This window comes from Varroa destructor, unplaced genomic scaffold, assembly GCF_002443255.2.
Source record: "Varroa destructor unplaced genomic scaffold, Vdes_3.0 BEIS01000002.1, whole genome shotgun sequence".
Lineage (NCBI taxonomy): Eukaryota > Metazoa > Arthropoda > Arachnida > Mesostigmata > Varroidae > Varroa > Varroa destructor.
Window position 1 is genome coordinate 25,683,934 of NW_019211455.1, and position 13,889 is coordinate 25,697,822.

Consider the following 13,889-nt stretch of genomic DNA (forward strand, 5'->3'; position numbering starts at 1 on the left):
AAAAAGAAGAAGGTTTGACGGGGTCTCAAAACAATGTATGCGAAAACTAAATTAATAAAAGTCTAAATGTTTATTACGCACGACGTCGAGTTGTTCTTTTAAGAATCTTATATATAATATTTTTATTACATCTTGCACTGGTTTTCCCTAATCGAATGGCTACCTCATCTGTTTAGTGGACAGATCCCATCAACTAGCGCCAGTTAGACAGCTAACAACGACGTATTCGATATATATACGTCCTCATATTCTTTCCCAAGTGAAGCTAAACCCAAATAATGTAGCAATAACGAACCCAGACAACACAACGGAGACTCGAACCACGTACTCATATCCTCCTGTGGGGCAGGACGGAGCACCAACTTGGATGACAACCGCTGTTTAGTCTGCCAAGTCTCTACGACCATAAGTATATATTAGCTTTGCGGTGGGCGCCAATGGCGGCGCCGTCGCAGTTGTTTCGTGCTACCATCCGGTTGGGTTATATCATTTCAGTCGTCACTATCGAGTCGCCGTCGTCAGCGTTGTCTCTGTCGTTCAGTTTCGTGTTAACTATGGTGTGGTAGTGACTATTTTTAAGTGGACTGGCCGCAGATGTGACGACTCGCGTCTAAAACGATACAAACGACTGATTGGAAAGTTCAGCATAATTTCTACTTTTCTTTCTTACATATGGCGATGACCTATTAGATGTCGGACTAATCTGGCTATAAACAAACGTTGACCAATCGACACGCCTATAGTATGCGAATGCATAAACATATCCGCGGACCGGTAAGTACAAAGGGACGTAGGCACATATAGTCAAATATAATGGAGAATGGATTATTACGAATAAAAATGATCGAAAAATCTGACATCAATAGCCAGACTGGCCGCTAGTCAAGAGCCATCAGAGACGATAGATCAGATTGGGATTTTGGATTTATACTTGAGAGTGATAATCGAAAAACGTCTAAATGAGAAGCTTACTTAAACTAGAATTGTAATGGTTGATATTTGGTTAAAGAACAGCAATGTAACCAGATGTAGAAACATCGTTTTTTTTTTGGTGCAGTATTATATACAGTCTTTGTTAATATCTTGGGATTGATTTCGATTTGCCAATTTTCCCACCTTTCACTTCCTATTTAATTTTATTTAATATATTTAATATTTTCTGCAGTATATCTCTTCCGTGTAGATTAATGGTGGAATAGGTAGTACGAGAAAAAAAAGTACTGAAAACTACAGTGTATACTAGTAATTACTTAACGGTTACTCTAAGGCACTACTAAGGTACGTTAAACTCCAGCCGAAGAGGACGCACGTAATACAAGCACGTAACAGAAAATAATAGAGCTGTCGTGCGTAGAGCAGGTTATCGCTATCTAAGGTCTTGTTTTTGTTAGTCTCACTAAAAAAAAAGATATATTTTAATATTGTAGGTATAATACAAGGCGATATGTAGCGAGCAATTTTTACCGAGACGATGTTCCGAGAATCAGCTAAGCATACTTTCCAGAAGCAGTATGCATAGGCAATTGCCCCACGTTCTGCACCAATTTACTTATTGTACAAAAATGATATGTCTGTATCAGAAAAAATAAGCTATTGAATCTCTTCAAACAGTTCAGCTCACATTTGACTATATTATGTTTTCTATAAAATATTACGTATTGCGTTTTATCTAAAGTGCCTAATAGCGCAAGTTTCTTCAAATGAATTATGATTATAGGCAAAGTAGTAGGTTTTTCAATTTTTTGAGTCACGTAGATGTTTTAAACAAGCTCAAAGACCTAATAGAGCTCTGTTAAAACAATGCAGAGAGCTGCTTTGTATATATATATATATAAAATTTAACTAGATATCTCAAGAAGTTACGATTATTGAATGAATAATTGAGTAGTAGCATTTCGATAACCACCAACAACTTTCTTTCGCTTCAATGACAAAACGTTGCTAATTGAACTAAGTTTATTCTGTTTAATATCAGAAGCACGAATAGGTTTGCACTAATCCGTCGCTAACCTCGTGGCGTCGAGGTTAGGCGTGTTATATATACGTGCCAAGTTACTTTGCCGCTGTTTCGAAGTTACGCACGCACGCACAATAAACTTCTTTTTCCACCAGAGTATAGAGAACGATTTTGCCTAATTATGACTTAGCACATCATTGATCCGTGTCGCTTAATCACGACGTTTTAGCGGATAGCTGACCCGCGATAATTCAATATTTATCTAACTGTTGTTATCCAAAGAATATTTAACTTATCTGTAATTTCATGCACTATTGACCTATCGCTTGAAAACAACTATTTTGTCATAAAGACCCAGTCGAATGTATCGTTTGTCCTGCTGGCATACCTTTACACTGGACTGACACAGTTCCAGCTAACTATGGAAAAAAAACGTGATGTTTTTGGCACGTGATGTCAATTACAAGACGACTGCAGGTCAATCATTGTGCAGTGTGTGTATAATAAATAATTCAATTGAAACTAGATGTTTTCAAGTCTAATTACACTAACAATTTAGAAAACACTTCAGCTATTTCTAACGATACCTAATTTTTTTTTTTATTAGATAATAACGTTTTTCAAATAGAATGTTACACAGCGTCATTTATTAGCTAAATCGTTACGCCTTGACGTTGAGGAAAATATCAGTTCTTTTTTGCTGATTTTCAGCTCTACGACAGTATTTACTACGATTATAATCAATAATAAAAGATCCTTAATTAAAAAAAAAACCGTTGTCAAAGGTAATATAGCTTTCATTCTGAACGGTAATTACAGAAAAACATGGTAGTTGTTATAGATATGTCCGCGATAGTTCGACCGCGTGATTTCATGGGCAAGCCGATTAATAGTCAAAAAACGTATCGTTTTGTCTCACAAGAGGTATTGGCCAAAGCCGAGAAAGCAATAGTTATAAAAAAGAAAATTTCCAGAACTTGAAATCGCGTACTTACCAGATTAAGACATATTGTCCGTAACTACTAATTGAAAGAGGACAAATACGTTTCACATATTCGCAGTCTGAGCACTTTTTACCATCATCGTAGGTGAGTTGTGTAGCACGGCAACATGGATTCGGAATAATTTAAGCTCTGCTTTAAAATGAAAAATAATAGGAAAAATTTCGCTTCAAAAATTTACCGCGAGCACTTCATTTGTCTAAGACCTGAAGTGTACATCTATACAGCCCGCTAGTGTCAGCAAATAAAAACAGAACCATGTCTTGCGGTTTAGCCACGGTACTGTGCCTATTATTCTATAAGCTAACAAAGATGCAAAAAACAAAAAAAAAAATAATTATACAAGGTCGTCTTCGTGCCCACAATAGGCTAGAATTACCTATTAGCTCAAACCAGCCAGAGCAGCTACCTACAAGACTAAAGTTCAACTTTAGCATTATTGTTGTTTGACACAGAGTCATATAAGACAGCTTTAAATCTGAATATAGTTACGACAGCAGCTGTACCTGTATGGCTAACTTATGGGTTTGAGATAGAGTAGGTGGAATCTTGCGATATTTAAATGTCGAAAGAGCGATTTCCATTTCAGCCAACGGAAATTTTCTACAGACGCGATTAATTTTCAGAGAATCGATCGGCAGCTTGTGTCGCCAGCTCTTAGCACGTGTGAGCAAGCGTTGAAGAAGACGGTAAGTGATGAGTGAGGATAGGCCGAAGGCTTCGTCGACAAAAAGGTGTCGCACTGCTCGCCACAATTAACGCTACGGATACGGCCATTAGTAGTCGACCTCTACTTTTCTGTGGTGATCCCGTCTTCAACCGATATTTACTTGCCTGTATCATAAAAATTTTATAGTGATGGTGCTAGGGAGCATTCTCATCAACAATTCTTTGGTGCGTATCAAGTTTATAGAAAATAGAGGTGGAATTGGCACACGTGATTGAAAATGAGGCCCACTCTGCTATTGGGAGATTTAAAAAATCAGGTTGAAATGCAATTGGAGAAACAGACGGGCACTTTTTACCCGTTGTAGGAGCGCTAAAAACAGGTAGCGTCGTCAAAAATAATAACACATTTTCATAGGCCCAAAATATCACACTGTATATTTACGATTCATCAAGTTCGCAATCGTATATCGACATATTTTTCATTTACATTGAGAATAGGTCATCTATTACGCATTATGCTGCATTTAATTTTGAGATCTGAATTTACAGAATAGGCCATCTATTACGCATTATGCTGCATTTAATTTTGAGATCTGAATTTACAGAATAGGCCATTCTCACTTATATATTGATGCACCGTATGTGGGTATTGTTGGGTGTGCCCTTTCTTCAATAAAGTATTTACCGGAAGCTAGTTTGAAGTGTTCTCTATTTTTAAATCTTGAACATAACAGTTAGAGAGATCGAGCGAGTCCTAGATAACTAAAAAATAACGTCACCTTTTTATAGGTAAAGGCATTGAATTCTAAATTACGACTGACTATAACGAAAGATTTGGAAAGTCGTCGGTAAATCCTTCCCCATATTTTGTTCATTCGTGATTCGTGAACATGATTTTCCAGCCAATTTTCTCTCCATTAATGAACTATGGCCTAACTTATAGCTTGTATATTTGTGCTATTATAAGCAAGATATCTGGCCTGGGTCACATTAATTGCAAAATCGTATTTTTTTATACGAAAATCTTAGGATTTTCTCGACAACCCCATTCATCACATATACGAACAGCAATAAAGCTTACCCGGTCATGTTTCAAAGCTGCGCTATTGGCAATTTGCAGATTTGATAAAATTCAATCATAGGCCATATAACGAATGCATCAGAATTGTGCGGTAACTGTGTGTTTGTTCCACAAAATCAGGCATGAAAACAGCAATCGAACGCACTTTATTTTTATCGTAATTACCGACGACCTTGAGCGCGTAATGTCGTTCCACATTTCAAACACAACGTTATCAAACAGTTGAAGCAGTAAATTTAATAAAAAAAAAAAAAAAAAAAACGTACGATGTCATAACGTTCAGAAAAATTATGATTTAAGTAAGAATACTAGGAGTCTTATTTTTGCGAGATTTCCAAATGTCTCTTTCATGTATGTAGTAAAACAGAGTCAGATGCCGGATGCTTTTGATTCTTTTTCTATTCTACAATAATTATAATCTCTTTTTAGTGATTTAAGGCGCTCTGCCCATTTCCGTCTGCACTTTCCATTGGCTTCGAGAACAACAATAACAAAAAGTGCTTTCGAAAAAATCATCGAAATGATGTGTCCAGATGTTAAGTTGTGTAATGTTGACTGGGATACAAAGATAAATCTAATAGTTTTGCTCCCAAACTAGTTCCTGTATATTAACTGATCTTACTCTTATCTATACTGAAAGAGTACCATCATTATACCTAATAAAGTTTTGTCCTTTCAACATGGATAAAGAAATCTGCATTATTTCGGCACATGTGGGCTAAACGCCCAGTTCATACAAAAATTCCCGTTTTTTGAAAAATTAATAAAAAGTGTTAATCCTAGATACGAAACGAGTTAAGATGGTTCTGACATGCGTATGTTACTAATCGAACTTTAAGCCTTCTATAATAAAACGGGATAGACTAGCAAAGACTAAGTAAAAAGTAATTAAGTTACTAGCAAAAAACAAACAGGAAAAATCAACAGTATAACTTCTGTGACGCTTCATAGACACAATCGCTAACTAGAACGTGATCGGTTTTTCTTCTAACATCATATCGGGCTTAGGCCCATGTCTTTTTGAATTGACCTTCGATCGTCGTCAACAAATAGGCCAAGGCTAAAAACGGGCCTCAGTGCCGAACGGTGTAATACGACTTACATATTACGTACATTAATTAGAAGAAATTAATTAGGAGAGCCAACATGGATATAGCAGAAGGGAAATAATAGAAACTAATTGTAGTGTACAAAACTAAGCTGTTATTTACGTGTTTTATGTTCTTTTCTTATTTGTGCTCAACACAGGGTAGCCATGATATTTTGCCAAAGCAGTATAAGGCGTAAAATGTTTGCTAAAGTCAAGCAAACTAGAGCGCTTAGTTAATGGGTACCCGTCATGTAAATCCTAACTCGTACGGCCTTGTTTTAGGGCAATTCTTAATAACGATTCTGGGGAACCTCATGTGCTTACTGTGCTGAGTCACACAGAATTATTTTCTGCATTACTGCGGTCCTTTTCAGCTAAGGGTATTCGCGCTACACTGTACTCATTGTGATTCATTGAAAGATCTGTTAAATCCATTTGTAGCACACACGGTAAAATCCATGTTGCATTAGTCAATGTTATTACTCGATTGAAATCAATTCGTCTGTACTTGAGATTTTGCTCAATAACAGTAGATATGCATATAATAACCATTATATTGATTTCAAGGATGGGACACGATTTAGTACTTTCAAGAAATGTCATTCTACGGGCAGGACATTCAGATAAATATTTTTCATTTCCTGAAGACACTTATGGCTCCCTTGCGAATCCTGGTACAGTAGATGTTTAGTACATATTCTTGAATAATTCAACCTAGTGAGTGACAAAGCCAACTTTTTATGAAGTCTACTTAAGTATACTTTATAGCAGCCTATAATCTTCACTTGGTGCCAACATGAATCGTTACGCAGATAGCCAACATGCCTGACAAGCACGGGTTTGTTGCATAGATCCGATGGTAAATAATGCCTGTGCTAACCACGATTTGCTTCAAAGAGGCGAAAAAGACGAAATTGGACAAGAAGGCAAGTAAAATAAAAACGAAGTCGGTCTAGACGACCAGAAACATGCTCCGATGACAGTTGATACCCATACTTTCAGCATCACGTTGAGGCTCGTCAGTCGCGTAGCGTTTTTGCTTACAATCGGATAAAGAGTCACTATCTCTCTGTCGCCTCGTGATTGATCTGTTGCTGTATTATAAACAAAGAACAACGAAAGGCGCCAGAATGGAGGCAGAAGGCCAACTCCTGCAAGCAACGTCGTAATCAATCTCTTTTGTATTTTTTCTCATTGTGGTCTTAAACACTCGACTGCTCTTTTATCTCATGACCCGACAAACCGTTCGCTAACAAATTCGTTTCGAAGTTGTCAGTTGCAAGACAATAGCCTCACCAGGCATATAACGCTGAACGTATTGTGAACTAGGTTTCTTTTGCAAACTAACGAGTGATTTTTGGTGGTAAGTTGTAGCTTTTGCGCAGGACGGGTGCCTGCGGTCCTCACCATCGACACGTCTACTTGCCTCGTGCTCCACCACTAGTTGTTGTCAACCGCCGCGGTCAACAACGTCCAAACCTTTTATCAGCTTGAGTGTAACAGCATCTGTAGCCGATCAGACGGGCCAGTGAACCGAATTGAGCTCCGCGTGTCCCTAGGCCAGAATATCATGCACATGCTTGTGATGGTTGCTTTTGTCGGGTGTCTTCGCTCATCTGTGCGTAAGCACTCGATATTCTAGCCGCTAGTATTGATACTATAGCGATTATAGCACGAAGCGTCACCACCATCCATAACAAACGTTGGGGATATCGGCAGGCAGCAAGCCCTTCAAGAAACCAGATGTTAAAACTGCTTGAGGCTGTTGTGCAGATATTTTGATTTGTGTTTTGCTCGAACTGTGGCCGGGGTCTTGTTCCTTCGTACGTCTGCGTGTGTGTGTGTGCATGCATGCATGCATGCATGCGTGTGTGCGTGCGTGTCTGTCTGTATGCCACCGGCCGCTTTTATCTGGTGCAGTGTGGAACGTAGCCTAATGGCACAAGTCGCTGGCACTGCTGTTACCATTATCGTCGGCAAATCGCTGTCAGCTTCAATTTTACTCATCGGTTTGGCCAAACCTAGCATATTTAGTGCGTCGGCAAAAGCAAGCGGCCTTTCCATCTCTCCGTGTGTTTTAAGTGTAACGCCGCGGTTCCCGTCCGCACGGCCGTCGCCTGGCTTCCTTCTTAGTGTGAGTACATGATTAGCAGCCGTTCGCCCGCTTTATTTCTATATCCTGCGGAGTTGACGCGCACTCCAGCGTTGTCTGCCACCGTACTAATAACAGTGATATCGGCCTCATAATCAGCTATTCCGGCCATCAACCGGTTTCGCTTCACGGTGCGAAGAAACCTCGTCCTTCAACCACCACACGACAAATTAGCCAAATTTCAATTTGTGGCATCGAAGCTTCAAACCGAAGCATCGACTCTTAGCTAAATGATTGCCTAACACAACGCCCACCCGTTTAACGCACGTACTACAACACCTGCGTTGGCCTTGTTCGTTTTTATCAAGCTATTTTCGGTATCTGTTGTACCGCTTCGCGCTTCTTTCGCTTCGTGATTCAAGAAGCTTTTGAACGCCCCCGTTATTTCTACCCGTATCGCAAGATAGGGCAACTTTGCTCAATGGCGAACGTCGACAATTATATATAATTCTATATGCGTGTCTGTCCTGTTAGGTGAACAGCGCCTGCAAGGACTTCGCGAGCGGTACAATTACTATGAACTACTAGAGTAAGTAGTAAGCTGTGATCTAGCTTGTTCTATTACTGTTATTGTCGCTTCTACAAGTACAACGAATTTTTGCTACTTCTCCATCCATACCGCAGGTAAGCGTATACGAAACATAACTCACCAAGTGTGCGTGGCTTCTGTCCAGGCAAAAACGTCGTTATTACGGACGCCAGTGTGGCCCTCGCCTTTGCGAAGTTACCTTCGCCTTCTGGCCATCACCACCACTATGACTAAATCGATCAGTGGTCTAGTCAACGCTGTCGCTGTGACATGCCGCTGCCAGTAGCGACAAAATCAAGAAGCGTCGACCTAACAATATTAGCTCCTCCTCCGCCATCGCAATCGTTGTCACCTATCGGATCACATCACGTCACGTTTCCCAGCGACACCCCTCGACCGACATCCGACAGATCCCAAGAATTTGGCAGCGGCCGCAGTTGAACAGACATCATTTTACAGTGGACGTCGTGCACGCATACACTACGTGCACTACAAGGCTTCCTACAGCGAGAAAGCAGATAAGACCTACGTGAGCCCAATACACGCAGAAGCGTCGCCACTGCACGTGCGCCTTTTCTATAACGTTGAGCTCTTGTTGCTGTGTCAATAGTTCAACGGCACGCAGTGCTCATTGAGCAATACAGAGGGCAACATACAGCTCAGGTGCAGTGACAACCTGTCGATAACTGGATGCTGTTATCGCCCACTGCACAACAAATACTACGAAACAATCGAATATAGCTTTAACGGACCTACCGCACAGTAGCGTGTCACCTGAGCTCGAGTGAGTGAAAAACGAAGAACCCGTTCATCAATATAAAAAATTCTGGTCAAAAAGAGTCGCTAAGGGGCAGTTCAACCAACCCGCTACACTTCATATTTAACTGTCACCAGATCGTGACCAGTTTACTTGCCTTACATCCATGCTCTTTCTGTCATTGAAAGGGTAGACAAAAAGGTACTCCGCCTGTGCGTAACACTCAAGTTCCAGGTAAATAACCCAGATTATAACAGCTCCGTACTCAAAGAACCATTATAGGCTACGAGAAATTCAGTGGCGAACACACACACGATCAATGTAAAAGCTTTAACAATCATTAGCTGACGACTATCAATCAGGTGCTTGCTTTAAAACAGGTGCGCAATGGACTTGCTGAGCTCGACCCTGGCACCCCTGGATGGTAGCAGCACAGATACCTCATCATATCTTTGGATCCTCATCGTTGGATTCGTAATCGCTTTCTGCTTGGCCTTCGGAGTTGGGGCCAACGATGTTGCTAACTCGTTTGGAACGTCGGTGGGTGCCAAGGTTTTAACACTCCGACAGGCTTGTTTCCTTGCGACAATTTTTGAGGTGCTTGGGGCAATGCTTATAGGCTACAAGGTATCTGAAACGGTGCGTAAAGACATATTCAACGTGGATATATACAAAGATGACGAAAAAACTTTAATGCTTGGTTGTCTATCTGCCCTGCTTGCTTCTGCTGCATGGAATATTGTCGCAACAGTGCTTGCTTTACCCATCTCAGGCACTCATTCGATTGTCGGAGCGATGTCCGGCTTCACGATAGTTGCCAGGGGTTTATCCAGTATTCACTGGAAGGGCCTGCTTAAGATAGCCATGTCGTGGTTTGTGTCACCTGTTACCAGTGGCATGCTGTCGGCGTTAGTCTACCTCGTGATCCTGAAGTTGATCATTCAGGCGAAAAATCCAGTTAAGAACGGTCTTATATCCTTACCGTTTTTCTATTTCGGCACATTATTTGTTAATGCGTTCAGTGTGTTCCTTGATGGGCCGCACGTTTTAAGATTTGACGTGATACCGATCTGGGGCGGATTCATTATCTCTGCCTTGATCGGGTTGGCTTGCGCTCTCTGCGTGTGGATCTTCCTCGTGCCCCGCCTTAAGGCTGAGATAAATACCAAAACCATGAATGAGAAAACGAATCACATCGTTGACTCGAGTACCAATACAGCATCCGACAGTAACCGAGAGTGTCACATCAATGTCAGCTATGAGAATACAGAGTTATCTAACTCTGCAGAACAGAACCCGACTTCGAGGATTCGTACCGTAGGGCCATTGAGCAGCGTGATTAACAGATTCGAAATAAACCATCTGTTTTCGGCTCTACAAATTCTCACAGCTATCTTTGGATCGTTCGCGCACGGAGGAAATGACGTCTCCAACGCTATCGGCCCACTCGTGTCACTATGGCTGATTTACCATGAAGGTTCAGTGGCGCAAAAAACTGAGACACCCTTGGGTCTTCTGTTATTTGGAGGCATAGGCATTTGCGTCGGCCTGTGGGTATACGGTCAGAAAGTCATCCAGACAGTTGGAGAAAACCTCACGAAGATTTCGGCTTCGAACGGCTTCTCGATTGAAGTTGGAGCAGCGACTACAGTTTTGGCGGCATCGAAAGTTGGGCTTCCAATCTCAACGACGCATTGCAAGGTGGGCTCGATTGTCTTTGTTGGCTTCTTTAACACAGAGGCAGGTGGTATTAATTGGGGCCTATTTAAAGGCATCTTAATCGCCTGGATACTCACGTTGCCGATCACCGCCGGACTTTCTGCGGGGTTCATGTCAGTTCTGCAGGCGATCGCATGACCTCTTATGCATTGTTGGTAGCATTTTTTTAAAAATAATAAATAAAAAAAAAAAAAAAATAAAATAAAAAATGAAAAATAATAAAAATAAATAAAAAATTAAAAAAAAAACAATAAAAACAATAAAAAAATACAAAAAATAAAAGTAAAAAAATAAAAAAAATGAAAAAATACAAAAATACATACAAAAAAAATAAAAACAACTAAAAAATGTTAAAAAAGTAAGAAATAAAAAAATAATAAAATAATAAAAAATAAAATAAAAATAAAAAATAAATAAAATAAATAGATAAAAAATAAAAAATAAGTAAAAAATAAAAAAAATATTAATAAAAATACAAAATATAAAAGCTACAAAAAAAACAAAAATATAATCTGTTAGTCTGTGTCACCTTTACTCTTCCTTCTCGGTATGTAAAATGAAACAAGGGACCAATTAGGAGCATTTTGCTACCCATCAGCTCGTCATACAGCTTCATAGTGAACACCGCACTGCTTCGTTTCTGTCTTGACTGTTGCATTATCAACGAGGTAACCTGTTCAGTGTCGAATCGTTGTCTATTTTGCGTCCATTATTAAACTGATAGCTTTGGCCATCATTGCTCCTATCGAAGTTACACAATGCATCTATTTGAATTCATTTAGTTATATAGCATTGCCATGAATACCTTAACTTTGTCATTTTCGCAAACTGGGCAATATTGGGGACAAGTAATATTCGATAGGATTAGCAAGCGTAACCACGATGTGTCGTTGTTTAACGCCTACAATTATTCGCTATTGCCACGTCATAACGTTCGCAAAAAAAAAAAAAATATTGATAAAGCATTAGCATTATGGTAGCCGTGTGTGATTACTAGTCCACTGTGTTTATTAGGATGGTTAACGCCGGCGTGTCGGCCGTCAGATTGAGGTATATCTAAACCGAACGGGGCAGAACTTTTGTTCAATTTACGATTACAGGTTTTGTAGTAGCATCTGAAAGACGGACAAATGTAGAAGAGCGTCGAAAGAGAATACTTCATCAATAATCCATGCCAAAGATAACGAATGTTCTGTTCTAGCAGCGATAACATTGAACGCAAGTAAAAACAACGCGCTGACAGAGAGCGAAGCTTTCTATCTTACTGTACGTACGAATAGGTAGCGACAGCAGTGCACGGGATATATGTAAAGTTGATAGTAATATCCCGGTCTTATTAATGGAGCCCTCGGAGCTGTTTTCCATCGAGTGAATTTGACAGCTTTTTCTGCTGGCATTTCATTGATGCATATAATAACAATGACATCAATTATAACGTCTGCTATGCTCATAGCAAATATTGGACAAAAGCCTTCCTAGACTAGGCTCAGCCTTATAACAGAATGCGTCATATAATGTTAGCATCAACATAATAACAACAAGATCGTAAGAACAAACAAATGTTGATAGAAATAACAATAAAAACGACAAATCGACACAGAACAAAGCAGAATTGCCTACAATATATATGACGATATAATACAACGTTTGCTGCAGCTAAAAACTCGAGGATCGGACTCCGTAGTGCATTTCCTTTGTTGTCTCCAGTGAATGAGTGTACCTACCGCAAGTGGCGTGTTCAACATACGCCCACGCATAAATAGGCCACCGCTTCTTGCCAAATAATCTCATGCATATTTGACAACACCTGATCTTATTCCATATTTAATGGTTCATGCGTTCGCACGATAATTAATGTAGGCGTAAATCTGTAATGTAAATGTACCTGTGTATGCAAACGTTCGAATAGCAGCTGCACATATAGAACGACGAATACCGAAAACCGTTCATTGATGCTAGTCGAATTGACAAGTAAAGAAAGGTATTCGGGTTAAGGTAATTTGATTTGGTAAGATCGGGCATGCACGAGGCCTCGTGATACAAGTTATGTACGAGAAACTGTAAACAATTAAGGGAAGGGAGAATCTTCGAAAAATAAACTGTCATAGCAGACAAAATTTCGATGTACATATCGGCACTTAATTGTTTTCATTAATCTATTGCGTCCTATTCTAATTCGGACACGGACAATTGAGTAGAGATTCTAGCCACCATAGCTCTCTCTATTTGCCCTTGCTTCGTAGGCTATGGTAAACGTTAGGGTAAATCAGCGTTCGAGAGAGATGACGACGTTGATTCCACCGAAACACTGACAGCAAGGCCAACAACCCTCAGACAATTGTCGAGTAGAATATTCTATACGATTCTAGTAAATATGAACCAGCATTGCCTTAAATTACTTACACACAGTATTTAGTAAATCGTATCGGCGGGACAGGAGAGCAGGTGAACAAACGTAGACATCTGGAGTATACTTAACGATGATGAACAGCCTGTATATATAATTAGTCAACGGTATATGCTTGGTAATTGACTACCTTATCACAGCGGTTAATGCTCGCGAACGTTGTTCTGTACAAATACAGCCCAGTTTCATACGAAAAGAAACTTATCAACGCCGATTGATATGTGGCTTTCATACGAGCAATTCCTGCCAAAGTTGTCAGTTTGATTATGGACACAAAATACAGAATTTGAACACGTTACCTCATTTGATAATGCAATAGTCAGGACAAAAACGAAGCAGTAGTGTACGGTACAGTGAAACAACTAAGGCCACATGGCAGGCAAGTGCCCTTAAATTCCTTGTCTCATTTCACGTATTGATAAGGAAAAAAAGAAAGGTGGCATAAGAAATTCATAGAATTGTAAACAACAACATTAGGAATGCATGCGAAATCATGCCACCGCAATCCGCATAATAACGAAGATCCC

General features: G+C 39.9%; 1 pseudogene across 1 annotated transcript; it reads left to right on the forward strand.

Moving 5' to 3' along the window:
* The first annotated feature begins 8,876 nt into the window (after nt 1-8,876).
* LOC111245250 (sodium-dependent phosphate transporter 1-B pseudogene) lies at nt 8,877-11,108 on the forward strand (annotated as a pseudogene). Its single transcript, XR_015322579.1, has 2 exons — nt 8,877-9,470; nt 9,617-11,108. The product of XR_015322579.1 is annotated as a sodium-dependent phosphate transporter 1-B pseudogene (transcript).
* The last annotated feature ends 2,781 nt before the right edge of the window (nt 11,109-13,889 follow it).